Here is a 15,466-nt window from a genome sequence, read left to right on the forward strand (position 1 = left end):
CCGTGAACTTGGAAGAATTGAAGGAAATTCCACAATTTTTTAAAGAGAGTAAGCAGCTATTGGTCTTGAATTCAACGCTTCGAAGTCAAAAGTGCTATTGTTCAACTGACCTAAAACGCTGAAGCTCGAATCCGGAAACACTAACATAGCACCAGCTGATCATATTACATACTTAGGGTTACCCATTGGCCAGATACTAAAACACACAAGAGCATTACTCATTAAACACCTCGAGAAACAAACGAGCTTTGCATATAGAAAAATCGTAGTAAAGAAATTCAGCCTTAACCGAGTGATCCTAGCAGGGCTTTACAACGTACTAGTCCTCTCTCACTTTTTGTATTTCAGCCCCTTCTGGCCAACTTTCCCGCAAACTACGAAGCACAAATTACGATTGATATTCTTTAAATACGCAAAATACCCACTAAGGTTTCCACCCTGGACACGCAACCTGATCAGAAAATACAAAATAGCTGATCCCACGCTTACAATAGAAAAACAAATACAACAGTTTAACAGGAAAATTATTAGTCACCAGTGGCATGCGATTCTCCAGCAATAGTTCGCTGTCAGTAGTATGACAGTGTAGTTGCTTTTATGCAGTTGGTGCATTTACCTTTATTCAAGTGTATTTTACTTTCTTTTGTCTTTGCTGTACTCCGTCTTTTTTGTTGTCTGTATGATGGGTTACAAATAAATAAATAAGTATTAGACGTCGGACAAAATGTGCTGATTAGTACTAAGGTTAGAGCCCAACTTTGGCCCATACAAAAATAATTTTCGACTAAACAGGAATGCAATGCTTTCATAAAAAACCCTTTCATAAAAATACAGCTCCCACGTAGCTACTGCCATGGCGTGGTGTCTTCTATCCTCAAATATTTTAAGTTTCGAAAGAAACATTGGAAGTTTATATTTGATCATAGAAGTTTATATGAAGTATAAACAAAATCCGATTGTTGCAGATAATAATTTGAAACCCAAATTTGAGTTAATTTATTCATTTGAGACTCAATTTATTTACATGAAAGTTTGCAATAGCCCATGGGGACATTTTAGGACTTAGTGGTCCCCTTTATAATTCAACTCCTTAAAAAATATGTAAATACAAAAAAATTAATGGTACTTCTAAATTTTTTCTAAAATCTTGTCAAAACTAAGATAAGCCTGTATAATTCAAGCACCCACAGAAACAGGTTAGTTTTCTTTAATGTATCTTTGCCTTTATGGTACTAAATGGCTCATTTTTCTGTTTTCCACTGTCATTTTCACTTGATTTGGATAAATTGGCCCCAACTTTACCCCCTCTCAGGATTTTGACGAAATTACACCACTACCCCCTCTTAGAATCTTTCCCAGAAGTAATCATGGTAAGAGTGTGCGTCTGTTAGTAAATAACTCTTGGGAGGGTGCAAAAACTTCAAAAGTACATGCTTAAAATTTTCTGAAGTTTCAGGCGTAGTTGGTCACACGCATCTTCTATCACAAAACGCCTCTTCTTACCTCTTCTATCACAAACGCCTCTTCTATCACAAACACCTCTTCTATCACAAACGCCTCTTCTAATCACAAAACGCTTCTTCTAATCACAAAACGCCTCTTCTATCACAGACGCATCACAAAATGCCTCATCTAACCTAGCTTCATTGGAAAGACAATTTTAAACAAAGCATTAAGGATGGTTGCTAGGGGTGGCCCTTTTATAGAGGAAAATATGTGCTCTAAAATAGAAAATTCCTCCAGAAACGTGTCTCTTGGCCATCCTTTTTAAGAAATTAATTTAAAAAAACTTTTTCTAAAGAAAAGTAAAGGCCATATTAAACTTAAGATCAGAAGAAATAAGAACTTACAATAACTTCAAACTCGAAACGATCCGAAATGACTATTAAAGAGTAGCCAAAATGAAACTCAAAACGAAAAGAAATTAAATAAACAAAAGAACATACAACAGGTACTAATGCAAAAGAATAAATAAATCTTAAAACGCGTAAAGTTTAAGTTGAATATGCAAATCAAGCTTAAAATGAACAAAAATCACTGCAAGCAAGAGTTTGGAGGCCAACACCATTTAAAAAAGAAAAAGAAGATTCAATATTTGAAAATACTGGCAGTAGCAACAATGATTTTAAAACACATGTGGCTGCTATTCAAAAGCAAAGACGAATTGATTTGTCCGCGAGTGTTAAAAAGGTCAGTAGTCCTTACACCATGTATTTGTATTCAAAATTGATGAAGTTCCGAAAGGTGTCTTTGAACATATTGGTGAGGTAGGAAGTTTAAGTTCTCCCAAAACGCTTTCTAAAGTTGTCTCCGGCACCACATTGAAAAAAGCAAAAGAGTATCTAGAAAATGAACCGAGTTACACACTGCATCGGAATCACAGGCTTCGCAGCAAATAATATCGACAAACTAAAGCCTTTTTCCCTCTGCATATAATGCAAACGGATCTTTTAACTTTAGACGCACTTCAACAGTGTCACAATGCACCATACAAATATATTTTGGTGGCAATCAGTGTCTTTAGTCGCTATGCCTATGCCATTCCATTACGATCAAAGAAAGGTGTTGAAGTTGCTCGGGCCATTGAAAGTTTTCTTGAACAGGATTTGTATAGAAAAATTCAATCGGACCGTGGCAGTGAATTTGTTAATCCCCATGTGCAAAAGGTTCTATTGAAATATAATACAACACTTTATCATAGTCACAGCCCGATAAAGGCTGCATTGGCTGAACGATTAATAAGAACGATTCGTCTATTAATTTCAAGATATTGTAGCCTGAAAAATACACCGGCTTTTATTCATGATTTAGATAAAATCGTGCAAATCTATAACCAGTGTCACCGTTGATCTTTTTCCAACTCAAGCTGCTGAAATATCCATAGAAGTTAAGATGCCGGTGATGCTTTTCTAAAGATATACTTCAGTTATGAAAAAGAAAAAAAAAATGTGACGAATAAATTCGATGTCCTTGATGGTGTTCAAATTAATAAAGCCACCAATATCTTTGAAAAGTGTAATTATTTATGAAGCACCGAACTTTTTAAAGTGTCCAAATTCTTGGAAACTGAGCCCACGATATATAGACTGCGAGACAACAAAGATGATGTAATTCTCGGCGGTTTTTATGAATATGAACTACAAAATGTTTGAAAGACTAACGAAATTTATCAACTTGAAAAGATAGTAAAGAGTCATACTAATAGAGACAAGAAAAAGTATCTTGTTAGCTTGCTTGGATAAATATGAGATTTTGATTTTTGTGCCACCATTGAATACACTAACAATACGCAATGGTTTCTATATGACTTTTATGTCCAATATTTCTGATCCTCTCTACAATGAATTTAATAGAACAAGCGATTTTTGGAGAAAACTGTCCCCCACCATTAAATTCAACAAAAATGGTAAGTATGAAGTGGCTCTTGTCGACTGTATTCTCAAAAATACCTACGACATCCTGAGAAAGGATCATAAATATGAAATACAAATTAGACCCTGTGATTGGCCACCACCACCCCCAAGTGAACAAGAACAAATTCAAAAAATCAATTTGGATGGATTATCCATATATTGAATTACACTACGAGGAACTAACCTGTATGAATGATTTATGTCTTTCTATTAATAAAAGAATTTCCGATCGTAAAAAAGGAGCTTTTTAATTCAACTATTAAAAGGTGAATGGCACGATCTATATTATTTCACCTATTGCCAGCAAAAAATTTATTCTCAATGATAAATTAAAGGATTTTCTTGGCCTTAAGCGGAATATAATGAATAGTAAAAGGGCTGGAAACATTAATTTCATTTTTGCCTACTAACCGCCTGTCTTCTCCATGGACGCTTGTATATTTCTCTATGCTTCATTTACGGAAACATTTCGGGTTGGTAATTCAAATCTTCCCCTCCTACGAGTTCTTGAACGAAAAACCAATCAAGAACATATTCATCACTACAATATAAAGAATCATCAATATATTCTTGTAAACAGTTCCCATTTAGAACTCTGTCACTTAACACTACTAACTTAATTAGGTCATCCACTAGCACATTCAAAGTGTTAGGCAGTGATTACATGCCATTTTCATTCAATAACAAGATGTCTCATAGAAAAGTGGTATTCACTTGTCCTGATATTGACTGCTATGTTAATACTCTTGGCCCGAGACAACAGGGCAATGGACTGGACTATTACAAAGGTCGCTCGTCAATGTCTGGCTACGGTCTTGGCAGTTGGTTTGCTAAGCTGTTTCGCTCTTCACTCCCACTGGCTAGAAAATATCTTGTACCGGCTGCGACAGATTTTGCATCCTCTACACTATACGATTGAGGCTCTGGCAAGGATTTTAAAAAAAGTGCTATGGAAAATCTTAGGTCCAGTGCGCGAACCCTAGGCGAGAGATTAAAACAAAATGGTAAAGGATGAAAGAGGTCGAGAAACAATGCATCACTCATCAGTCTCCACTCAGGTCGGAAACGAAAGACATCAACCCTCTTGTCAAAGAAAAGAAAGGAAAGGTTAAAACACAGTTTAAACAGAAGAAGAAGCCTCAAAAACAAAATTGTTAGATCAAAACTGGATTTCTTCTCCTAAGATGTCCTATCTACCACATAAGGACTCTCGGACTTCAATAACCGCCTCATTGAATCTAATCAATGCTTAAAATGTTGATGTTAGTGTCAAGCATGGATACTAAGAAGAATTTTATCCTCAACAACCCCTCTCAGATAATATTAACTGTAGAATTTATTTCAATAATGGCTATTTCACGCATATGCCTTCAACATTTTCAGAATTTACAAATGACCGTCCAGGTATCCAATAATGTATTGCCAATACGGGCTAATGGAATGTCCTATGAAAACTGTATACTGTATAATTTATTTATTCAAATCAGTGTCTACATCAATGGCACGCTGGTGAGCACAAGCATCAATCTCTCAAATTATACAAGCTATATGCAATTCATGCTGATGACACCCAAGTCATACAAGGAATTGAGAGGCACCTCCAATGGATATGAATATATTACTAATACTGATAGTACAGAGATGTAATTAAAATGCAGCAACTAGTGAATTACGGTTAGTTTCGAAAATTTGTCTAAAACTATTTAAGAGGCCCCACTGCTTACTACCAAATACACAATTTTATGTAAAACTAACGCTCGCAGTATGAAATTTCATATTGAGAAAGTAATTTGTCGTCACTTTCGCGGTTTTTCTCTCTTTCGTCTCGGCAATGCTTGTTTTACGCAAACAGCAAGTTATGAGTTCTGTTGCTTTGGCAGTGGAAAAACTGAGAGCCAATGGAAATAATATTAAACTACTTGTTCCTCATACAATCACCAATCAAAGTCATATTGTCATGGGGACACGCACCTTCACTTATTCATCCTTTATCAATGGTGAAATTCCGTCAAAACTCGCTTTGGTATTTTAAAAAGCGCTAGTGCAATAGGATCGTGGACTGGATGCCCACATAAATTCGAGATTTTTGGACTTTCATCTTTTGTATGCAAAGTAAATGGCATCCCACTCTACAATCTATTTTTTGATACATCCTATAGAACATTGTATGAGTTGACCATGCAAACCCTAGATCATGACTCTCAATTATTTGAAAATGGTATAACCGAAGATATGTTTGCTAAAACACATGGTATCATTGTTCTGGATTGGTCTGGCACACAGGATATGAGTATAGTACGTACGGGGAGTGTGCTTTAGAGTGTACATTTGCCGACCCATTGACTGAGAGTATTGCACTAATCTCACTAAATCAATATAAAACCTATTGGGAAATCACTCCCGAAGGCAGTTTTCTACTAGACTTGGTGCCATGAACACCAGTCAAATAATCAATGTATTTAATATGGACCCCTACATGTCCCAGTACAAATCCTATTGTCTACCCTCTGACTGTCTTGGAAAAATTCAAACTGTCAACAATACCTTGATTATTGTTAATAGCAGTCCGTCGACTGTGCTGACGTGTCATTGGTTGTGCATCTTTCAAACAATGAAGAAGATTGAATTTTTTGATCCTCTTGGTCTACCCTATACATTTTACACACCCCACATCATCAACTATAATGAGAGCAGTGGGAACACTATTATTCAAAATCGGAAGAGAGATCAAGATCTGACGACTAAAAGCTTTGGTTTCCATGCGTTACTATATGTTGTGTTCTGATGCCCGGTTAGACTTACAAGCTGTATATCCATATTCATATTGACAATTTACGTCTGAATGACTCTCTAGTAGAAAATGTTCGCTCATAACTGTACAGTATTGATTTTAGTGCCCTAAGAGTAAAGTGCTTAAAAAATGTTTGTGAATTTGTTTATTAATAAAATGCATATATATACAACAATGTCTTTAAATCTTCACTTTAGATTTCTTCTTCTTCTTCGATGTATAGACAATTGTCGTGAATCAGTAATTTTGGTATATCATTTGGTGTCACTGTGTACTGATCTTGATTGACTGCAAATTCAGGGTCACATTTTCTAAAGTATAATGTAACTTCACTCTTGTCATATCTCTGTGTATAGTCAATGATACTATTTGCATTCATATTATGAAATTCACGAGTTTCAATCTGTCTATTTGAAGCAATATCACATACAGTGTTTTCAAATGGTGAATCACATTCAGTAACTGCCAAATAAAAATCACTTGGTTTATAGTCATAGTAGGCAGTGTCGTCACAACCATCGTTGTGATTTCAGTGCCCTAAGAGTAAAGTGCTTATAAAAAGTTTGTGAATTTGTTTATTAATAAAATGCACATATATACAACAATGTCTTTAAATCTTCACTTTAGATTTCTTCTCTTCTCAGAATAATTTAAATCCACGACGATACCAATCTCGTAGAAATAAGCTAAAATCACGTTTGGGATTCTTTCCAATCATAGCAGGGTAAGTATTCTCCCACTGATCACATTTATCATAGTGACAATTGGAGCACAGGTGCCCTCTAGGGTGAAAGTCACAAATCTCCTCAAGACATGAATTACATCCTTTAATTTGTACTGCATAGCCTCTATGTAATTTACAAAGATTACATAATTTGCACTTATCACTATAGTCATCAATAATTGTAAAATTCTCACATTAAATCCAACTGCCAAGAGTGTAACTGCACAATGGACATGTGTAGAACATTTTTCGGTTTCCGATGTCAACTCTCTCTCAGAGCTAAAACGAAACTGATCGTCCTCGCTCGATAAATTCAAGGTGGAGGAATGGGGAGAGGAGTAACTCTGTGACGTCACCTCTTTGGAATGGGGGAGCCATCTACACTTAATTCATTGGCACTAATTTCATAAGTGGATCTACGATATGATTCTGATTTTTTTTCGCTAATATGTTAATGAAATGTCTTTTTACACTTGAGTAGTAACGCAAAAGTTTCATAAAATAGTAAAACGGGGGAGAATCACTATCCAGTGTCTTTTTAAGTGTTCCCTGACGAGGTAATATCGCGTGTTTAAATGATAACTCGAGAAAATCATCATCGACAATCAATAGTTTTTCCATAAACACTAGATTTGATCTAATTCTCTCTTTCTCAAATTTATTCATTTTTCAATCCTTTCACTCTGACTGCTGACTCTAGACTGACCCTGATTCGTTAGCCCCTAGCCTAACCTAACCAGAAAAGAAAGGGAACACTTCGATTTCAAAACAATTTTATTGAATAATTACAACAACAATAATACTAAGCATGTACAATTAGCGATACAGTTTATTGTCTTCAATATGTTTCACCAACGCACTTAAAGAACATTGAAGTCTATTCCCATATGGCATATCAACTTTTGCAGCAAAAGATAATTGATCCTCCATTCTAAATTTGCACAAAGATAACACATATCTTGCATATACTTCATCCCATTCCAGACAAAGCCGTGATCCTCTCGTGATTTCCACCGCAATGTTTGATGCTCTTGTATTATTACCATCAACACCACTATCAATTTCTAATAGGGTAAACATTCCACTCATCAACACACAAATATATATTCAAATGAGTAAAGTCAAACTGTTCTTCTTCTCACTCCTTTGTATTCTATTCACAGACTAATAGAAACTATAGCAAAATCCTTTCCTCATATTCGCCGCAAACCTCCGCCGCTAATATGTAAGCGAGCCTCTGATTGGCTGAGAAGTGAGATGTAACCGACTCGCTGATTGGCTGAGAAGGAAACACGTGATCTAACTGTTTCCTATTCCTGGACACCTTGACATTCGCCTCGAGCATGCACTTGGCCAAAACAACAAAACAAGATCTTGAAAGAAGTGTGATTGACCCTGTCCCCGTTAGACTCAATAATCCATAAAACATCCATCAAAGTGAAAAAATTCCTGTTTTTTCATTCTCACTGACAAAAACCATAAAACAGACATAAATTGATGTTGACATCCATGAAAAACATCGAATAAATTGACCAACACACATAACCGTCCAAGAAACATCCATAAAAGTGAGAAAATTCCTGTTTTTTCAAGTGAGAAAAATTCTGTTTTTTCGTTCTCACTAAGAAAAACCATAAACCACGTGGTTCTCGTCGGAGTCAATAAGGCCTTTCTACTCCTATTCCCCTCTTCTCACAATTATTATTCTGGTTCTTCACCCGTGTAATATTTTCGGTAGGCTTAATATTTTAAACTGCAGTTTAGGATCTTTTTACAGTCTTGCGAAGCTGTTAGGTAGGCGAAGAAAATTTAACGGGAAGGATATTTTGCTCAAATTAGGGATAGCCTAGTAAATTTGTTTAAATATTCAGGCATATCTTTACAACTTCTAATGCTTGAACAATTAGTAACCCTGTATGAAGGCTCTTGAGATAGAAACAATAGAATTAAAAAAAAAATTGTAATTGAATTTCTTCTTAAGAACTCTCCCTAAATACAATCAGTACTTACGTATTAGCCAGAAAACACGCGAGAGGTGAAGTCTGGTTAATGCTAATGAAGTAAATCAAAATATGATGAAAATACAATAGTTTAGAAACAAATTTGGTCTATATATTTGCACATTAGGGGGGGTAAAGTATGGTATATATTAAATACATAACCTAACCTACGTACCTTTTTTTGCCCCACAACCCCAACAAACTAAAGTTTAAATATTGTTCACGGGGTGAGAAACCCCTGTTTGCCTAGAGCTCCCAAGGAATTCTCTTAATAAAGAAGCTGCTTAACTAGTTTGTTGCATCATGTCCGCTATAAATTTTCTCGTGTGTCTTCTGGCTAATACGTAAGTACCATACAATCTTCTTACCATAAATATCAAAAAAGTTTTTTATCATCTGAAAGTAGGCCTAAGGAGCAACATTAAAACGAACAAGAATTATTACATATATGAGGGGGGTTGTCGTTGTCCCCTCTTTAACATCACGTTATTTACGCTAAAGTTTGAATTTTGTTCGAATCGTTCTTACAGAAGTAAGAACTATTCCTGAAACACAATTGTCATTTAATTAGAACAATAAGATGCTTTTTTTAAAGTACTAAAAAATCTTAGCGTGAATAGTCATGTGTTTAGAGGTTCATTTCTATTCGTTTTAAGTTTTAATGCTTCTCCTTAATTTCAGGTGAAAAAACTAATTTTTTTTTATTTAATTCCTTGAATGTTAATGTACGCTTGCCGAAGAATATTCATTAATTCGCAGAAATCGTTGCAGATGTTATGGAAAGCCCCGATGGCTTTGATTAATGGCACCTACATTAATTATTTGCTAGTTTGCTGTTTTCTATAAAATTCGTTCCATTTAAATCAAAATTATTCCTTGCTCAAACAAAACCCTAACTCCAAATTACTAATGAGGAACTTCTAATAGATATATTTTCTTTATTTTTAGAAAAATGGATATCTGGAAGTTTTTTGAATCAAAAAATTTAAAAAAGCTATGTTTGAGGAAACCTCGCCTCCAGAAAATAAAAAAGATCTGCAGTTGCCTGATTTAGATGTCTTGTCATCAACAGCCAAAGAAATTGTAATGAAACAATCTTCAACTTCAAGGTGATTTGTTGAGTTTCAGCAATCCTTACAATCCAAAAACACAAATATCAATGACAGTGCGGTTGAAAGTGTTGATTTAGGGAGCTTTTTCGAAAAGCCAGGTATTTCTGATTGTAAAAAATACGAATTGCTGACAAACCCAAGTGTAAACTCTTATTCTCATGATTTCAAGAAAGATATTTCTATTATTGGTAAAGATACCCGTAAATTTAAGGAAAGCTGGTTGTATCCTTATCCATGGTTAGTGTATTCGACTTCACTAAAAGGAGGGCTTTGTAAATATTAATTTAAAAAACCAAAATTTTCCAAGGGAAGTAAGGAGCGAAGTTGAAACTCAAAACGGACAAAAATCATCACTTTACAACCTATTTAATATATATTAATATAACTAGTGCAAATAAACTAACTAATTATGCTTCCCTAGACTTTTAGGATTATACAGAACTAGCGCTTTACTGAAAACACAAAATAATATAGGACTATTGTACAATAAAAGCAAACCAATTAAGAACACTTTTTGTAGAATCAAAATATTATCATTCCCTTTTAAGATAAAGGAACAATCCATTTTAAGATTTTCTTTATTATGTTGCGTTTAATTTGGTGTCACTTCTACACAATGGCTCAGTCCAATGACTAGCTCTCCTTTTGGTTCTTAAAAGGACAGGTCATGATTAGTTTGTACACAAGTTCGAAGTAAGACTATCTTGATATTATTAGAACAATAGAGTAGCTTTAGAATTTGCATAAAAGCTTGAAATTCATTGTTGTATAGAAAGAAATTTTCGAATTTTCAGAGTTCATATCATTTCTTACTACATCTTCATTGCAAGTGATACTAAAGCATATTTCTTACAATTTAAAACTAGTAGAAATGACCCTAAAGGTCCCGTACCCACACCATATATGGGCATAGAGTCATTAGGGAGAACACGTGGTTAATGGGGTCAATGACCTCTTTTTTCCAAGGTCGATGTTGTTGTTGTTGTAAGTGCACGCTCTCAGCGAATGTCAAGGTCGATGTTGTTGTTGTTGTAAGTGCACGCTTTCAGCGAATGTCTTAGAAAGGGGGGCGCTACTCCGAACAGGACATTTGTTGTTGTTGTTTTGGCCATGTGCATAGAGTCATTAGGGAGAACACGTGGTTAATGGGGTCAATGACCTAAATTTCCAAGGTCGATGTTGTTGTTGTTGTTGTTTTGGCCATGTGCATAGAGTCATTAGGGAGAACACGTGGTTAATTAAAGCGATTGGGAATTTGGAACACCTGTGCTGTAAGTCATTAATCAAATTGTTTCCGGGCAAAGTTTAATAATGTCTGACAGGTACTGTCAATCATTAATCAAGTTGTTTCCAGGCGAAGTTTAATAATGTCTGACAGGTGATGTCAAGATTGATTGTTATGTCACGAAATGGGAATTAATTTGTTGTTTCTAAGGGGAATTATTGATTCAAGAAAGGGGAATTAATTTGTTGTTTCTAAGGGAATTATTGATTCAAGAAAGGGGAATTAATTGTTGTTTCTAAGGGGAAGGTGGGGAAGAGATATATTGATTGCGTAATCGAAGGTAGAGAATTCCCGAGAAATTGATTACATAATCGGTAGAACCCTATAAGGAGCTCGTGGCGGGAATCCATTTATGGGCATAGAATGACGTAATCTACTAAGAGAATTGGATTTCTGAGAAATTGATTACATAATCGGTAGAACCCTATCAAAAGGTCATGACGGGAATACATTTAAGGGCATAGAATGACGTAATCAACTAGGACAAATGGATTTCTGAGAAATTGATTACATAATCGGTAGAACCCTATCAGAAGGTCATGACGGGAATTCATTTATGGGCATAGAATGACGTAATCAACTAGGACAATTAGATTTCTGAGAAATTGATTACATAATCGGTAGAACCCTATCAGTAGGTCATGACGGGAATCCACTTATGGGTATAGAATGACGTAATCAACTAGGACAAATAGATTTCTGAGAAATTGATTACATAATCGGTAGAACCCTATCAGAAGGTCATGACGGGAATTCATTTATGGGTATAGAATGACGTAATCGACTAAGACAAGCAAGTTACTTTCTTAATGTCCATCCTAAACCCATTTTCTAACTTGAAGTACTTATCTTTTTCACCCACAACTATACTTTACAGCTTTTTGGATACCTCAAAACCAAGAAACACTTTTCAAAGACCGTTTCGGATCAATTTACTTTCTTAATGTCCCTCCTAAACTTATTTTGCAAGTTGAAGTACCTATCTTTTTCACCCATAACTATACTTTACAGCTTTTTGGTTATACAAATATCAAGAAATACTTTTCAAAGACCATTTCAGAGGAAGTTACTTTCTTAATGTTCCACCTAAACCTATTTTCCAACTTGAAGTAATTATCTTTTTCACACACAACTATACTTTACAGCTTTTGGATACCACAGCACTAAGAAATACTTTTCAAAGACCATTTCATAGCAATTTACATTCTTTATTACCCTTATACACCAAGTGTCAAAATTTAAGTAATTATCTTTTTCACCCACAACTATATTTAGCAGACTTTTCGATACCTCAACGTCACTAAATACTTTTCATAGATCTGTTAAAAGCAAGTTACTTTCCTGATTTCACTTCTAAACCCATTTTCCAACTTGAAGTACTTATCTTTTTCACCCACAACTATACTTTACAGCTTTTTGAGTGTCCCAACACCAAGAAATACTTTTCAAAGACCATTTCAGAGCAAGTTATTTTCTTAATGTTCCTCCTAAACCCATTTTGCAACTTGAAGTACTTATCTTTTTCACACCAAAATATATTTTACAGATTTTTGGATGCTTCCACACCTATAAATACTTTTCAAAGACAATTTCAGAGCAAGTTTCTTTCTTAATGTCCATCCAAAACCCATTTTCAAACTTGAAGTACTTATATTTTTAACCCACAACTATACTTTACAACTTATTGGTTACCTCAACACCAAGAAATACCTTTCAAAGACCATTTCAGAGCAAGTTACTTTCTTAATGTCACTCCTAAGCCCATTTTCCAACTTTAAGAACTTGTCTTTTTCACTCACAACTATACTTTACAGCTTTCAGCTTACCTCAACTACAAGAAATAGATTTCAAAGACCCTTTCAGAGCAAATTACTTTCTTAATATTCCTTCTAAACCGATTTTGCAAATTAAAGTACTTATAATTTTCACACATAACGGTTCTTTACAGCTTTTGGATCCCTCAACACCAACGAAGAATTTTCAAAAGGCAATTCAGAGAATGGAACGTTATTTCTGTCCAACCTACGCAAATGGTCCCAATTGAAGTACCTTTATTTTTTACAAGAAGCTATGATTTCCTGCTTTTTGGATGACTCACATCCAAGATCTAGTAATGTAAGTTAATGTCGAAACAATTTATTTTGTGACTGTTCCTCCTAAACAAATCTTCAAACTTGAAGTAATTACCTGTTTTTTCCACAACTATACTTAACAGATTTTTGAGTGTCACAACACCAAGAAATACTTTTCAAAGATCATTTCAAAGCTAGCGTAATTCATTACGTTCCTTCTAAAACAATCGTCCAACAAGTAGATCTTATCTTGGTTACTCAAAATTATAATTTACAGCTTTTCGGTTGCATTACACCCCAGAACTACTCATAAAAGCTAATTTCAAATCAAGATCATGTCGTAATGTTCAGCCGCACAATTTTATCAAGGATTAAACCCGTAACTCTTTCACTAACATCTATACTTTAAAGAGTTTTGGATACCTCAAAACCAATAAATACTTTTCAAAAAGCATTTCAGAGCTAGTTACTTTCTTAATGTGCCTCCTAAACCCATTTTCCAACTTGAAGTACTTATCTTTTTCACACAAAACTATACTTTACAGCTTTTTGAGTGTCACAACACCAAGTAATACATTTCAAAGACCATTTCAGAGCAAGTTACTTTCTTAATGCTCTTCTTAAACCCATTTTGCAACTTGAAGTACTTAGCTTTTTCACCAACAACTATACTTTACAGCTTTTTGGATACCTCAACACCAAGAAATACTTTTCAAATACCATTACAGAGCAAGTTACTTTCTTAATGTACCTCCTAAAACCATTTTCCAACTTGAAGTACTTATCTTTTTCACCCACAACTATACTGTACAGCTTCTCGGTTACCTCAACACCAAGAAATACCTTTCAAAGACCATTTCTGAGCAAGTTACTTTCTTAATGACACTCCTAAACCCATTTTCCAACTTGAAGTACTTGTCATTTTCACTCACAACTATACTTTACAGCTTTTTGGATACCTCAACACCAAGAAATACTTTTGAAAGACCATTTCAGAACACGTTACTTTCTTAATGTCCCTCATAAACACATTTTCCAACTTGATGTACTTATTTTTTTCGCCCACAACTATACTTTACAGCTTTTTGGATACCTCAACACCAAGAAATACCTTTCAAAAGGCATTTCAGAGAAAGTAACTTTCTGAATGTCCCTCGTAAACCCATTTTCCAACTTGAAGTACTTATCTTTTTCATCCACAACTATACTTTACAGCTTTTTGGATACCTCAACACCAACAAATACCTTTCAAAGACCATTTCAGAGCAAGTTACTTTCTTAATGTCCCTCCTAAGCCCATTTTGCAAATTGAAGTACTTATCTTTTTCACACAAAACTATACTTTACAGCTTTTTGAATGTCCCAACACCAAGAAATACTTTTCAAAGATCATTTCAGAGCAAGTTACTTTCTTAATGTGCCTCCTAAACCCATTTTGCAACTTGAAGTACTTATCTTTTTCACACACAACTATAATTTACAAATTTTTGGATACCTCAACACCAAGAAATACTTTTCAAAGACCCTTTCAGAGCAATTTACAGTCAAAAGGCCACTAATCCAACAATTTACAAACTTGAAGGTATTATCTTGTACACCCACAACTATACAGATCATATTTTTTGTAAACTAATCCCCGAGAAAAACTTATCAAAGAACATATAAGAGCACGCTACTGTCTTTACTTCAATCATAAGAAAATTTTCCCAATTTAAGTACTTTCCTTTTTATCTCCAAACTATGGTAAGAAGATTTTTGGATACATCAAAACCAAGAAATACCTTTCAAGGACCATTTCAGAACAAGATAAATTCTTAATGTCCCTCCAAAACCCATGTTGCAACTTGAATTAATTTTCTCTTTCACACACAACAGTAATTTACAGCTTTTTGGATTCCTCAACACCAAGAAAATCCTTTAAAGGACCATTTTAGAGCGCCTTACTTTCTCAATGTCCCTCCTATACCCATTATGCAACTTGAATTACTTATCTTTTTTCACCAACAACTATACTTTACAGCTTTCTGAATGCTCCAACACCAAGCAATACTTTTCAAAAACATTTCAGA

The sequence above is a fragment of the Artemia sp. Qi Xiang Cuo genome, chromosome 15 (assembly GCF_049724085.1).
Source record: "Artemia sp. Qi Xiang Cuo chromosome 15, ASM4972408v1, whole genome shotgun sequence".
Taxonomy (NCBI): domain Eukaryota; kingdom Metazoa; phylum Arthropoda; class Branchiopoda; order Anostraca; family Artemiidae; genus Artemia; species Artemia sp. Qi Xiang Cuo.